We start from the raw sequence: 2,500 nt of genomic DNA on the forward strand, positions 1-2,500 counted from the left end.
ACATGTCAGCGTGGTGTTCTTCACGGTAATGTTTCCATTCACAAAGTAACCTGGGTAACAGCTGTATAGATAGGTAATAATAATAATGATAATAATATGTTGTTGTAGTAGGATTTTATTTCGAAGTGATCACGCTAACAAACCCATGATAGGCTTTTTCAGCAGGGAATCGTTCAACTTAAATTGTCGTTAACTGATGTTGTAGGGACACGCGCAAACACACATAGATACATAAGTCTGTGTATGTGTTTGTGTGTGTGTGGATGTGTGTATGGCTAGATGTGTGTGTTTTTGTGTAGTCATCTCCGATTTATGGTTGTGATTGGATAAAGAACATGGTCAACTGCTCAATGAGAAGGGAAATCTCGACTAATGGTATGTATCTGGGACTGGCTTAAATGAGATACTTTGGGGTGGGGAAGGGGTAGGAAATTTGTATTGTCGGAAAGAGTCTTGGGATGTGTGAAAGAGTATAGATGTCTTAGTTTCTGGACTGTATGGTAAGATTATTTTCAGTAGGAACAAGTTAAGTTGTATCCATAGTTTTTGCCAGACCACTGAGCTGATTAACAGCTCTCCTAGGGCTGGCCCGAAGGATTAGACTTATTTTACGTGGCTAAGAACCATTGGTTGCTTAGCAACGGGAAAGCTTATTGTGGAATCCGAACCACATTATAGCGAGAAAAGTGAATTTCTATCACCAGAAATAAATTTCCTAACTCTTCATCAGCCGGCCGCGGGTGAACCCGGCCCATCGAATGACAGTCTGAAGCTCAACCGACTCGGCCAACAAAGGGCTTTCAGAACAAAAATGTGATGATGAGAGTACATGGTCCAGGAAAGAAAGAGTAGGAGTGAAAGAGAATGTTTTCGTGAGTGTCTGAATCTGTGCCTGGTCGGGCTTTGAGAATATAAAAGGATAGTTGTGCTAGGTAATTTGAAAGCAAAAGTAGTAGTTGACAGAGAAAGAGGTGTCTTTGTGGGAGGTGTGGAACTCTTATAGTAAATAAGGTTGGAGAGAGTCTTGTGGAAATGTATTTAGAGAGGGGCTTCATTTTTTGAAGAACACAGTTTTCAAAGAATATTCTCTCCCAGTGTTGGGTGGGGGGTTAGTGGCGTCAGTGCACCTCACACGGTGCACTGTAGGCATCACTTAAGGTTCTTTGCAGCGTCCCTTCGGCCTCTAGCTGCAACCCCTTTCATTTCTTTTACTGTACCTCCATTCACATTCTTTCTTCCATCTTTTCACCCTGTTCTAACAATTGTTTCTTAGTGCAACTGCGAGGTTTTCTTCGTTACACCTTTGTAACCTTATACTGTAAATTTTCCTTTCAGAGCTGAATGACCTCTTAGGTCCCAGCGCTTGGCCTTCGGCCTAAATTGTATACTCTCTCCTGTATAAAGAATATTCTCAAGTATAACGACTAGGAAAAGAGATTCTTTGATTACTTGTTAGGACAGAGCAAGCTGATGGATGTAATGATGAGAAGGGAAGTGACTGATCAGTATTTGGTTGAGGCAAAAAGTCAAGTTCCAAGTTGGGACGGAAAGGGGCGGAAGTGTGGCTTTAAAATTAATTGAAAAGGTGAGATTGGTAGGAAGAAGGTAAGCACATATTGAGCACATGTATGAAATATGAGACAGGGCAGAAGTACTCGATGTAGTAGAGGATGAGTTTGTGAAATTCTGTGTCTTGGGAACAACGGGAGAATGTTAGTTGGTATAGGAAGGTAGGGTTGAGGAAATGAAATGTTTAGTGAAGAAAAAGAGAGACAGAGAGAAATATGTGAATTTAGTAGTTGTGATTTTAGGAGTGACATATCGTTGTTGTTGCTTTTTTGTAGCCTTGAGAAATCTAAGGGTAGTACAGACGTAACTTGAAAACAGTTTGTTGTAGCAATTTAAGAGCTTAGGTTAACTTTGATATCTTGACATGATCATGTTTTAGCCTTCTTCAGACTTACTGTTTCATGGACACACGTAAGTTTAATCTTTCACATCATATTCGGGTAGCCATAAAACAACACGATTGTTCCTTTTTATCTTTTAGGAAGTTTTGGGTAGAACGTGGCTTTATACCACAGACGTCTTCAGAGAACTTAACGAAAGCGTTGTCAGTTGCCACGTTAATTCAGCCATAACTGACAAGTTTACTTACTTGTATGAAATCTCCGTAGCAAGTGCTGTACTGTTATCCCAAACTCGTGCAAGTGTGAGCGAGGGTGGAGGCGGGTCCGTCATACATTCTGAAGTAAAATCGTAGATTACAATATCCATTCATTGAAGTAGCAAATCAATTCTCTGTCAATCCAGAAAGTGGAGGGTTAATGAGAAAGATTCTGCCTTTCAGAGTTGCTTGATGCAAAGTTTGAACTGTTCGAGATTTTACCAGTTTTAAGTAATTACTTCAGTTAATAATTATGATAACAGAAACCTACCAGAATATCCATGGAACTGGCAAACAACTGTAATGAAATCAGTCTGATAATGATAATAATAG

The 2,500-nt window shown here is 39.9% G+C and overlaps 2 protein-coding genes across 2 annotated transcripts in view; one reads left to right on the forward strand and one right to left on the reverse strand.

Moving 5' to 3' along the window:
* Positions 1–2,500, forward strand: part of LOC136847775 (putative carbonic anhydrase-like protein 2) — a 482,132-nt gene that overhangs the window by 18,165 nt on the left and 461,467 nt on the right. The gene's annotated exons all lie outside the window — the stretch shown is intronic.
* LOC136847538 (uncharacterized) overlaps positions 1–2,500 on the reverse strand; it is a 22,607-nt gene that overhangs the window by 11,903 nt on the left and 8,204 nt on the right. The window lies entirely within an intron of this gene.

This window comes from Macrobrachium rosenbergii, chromosome 17, assembly GCF_040412425.1.
Source record: "Macrobrachium rosenbergii isolate ZJJX-2024 chromosome 17, ASM4041242v1, whole genome shotgun sequence".
Lineage (NCBI taxonomy): Eukaryota > Metazoa > Arthropoda > Malacostraca > Decapoda > Palaemonidae > Macrobrachium > Macrobrachium rosenbergii.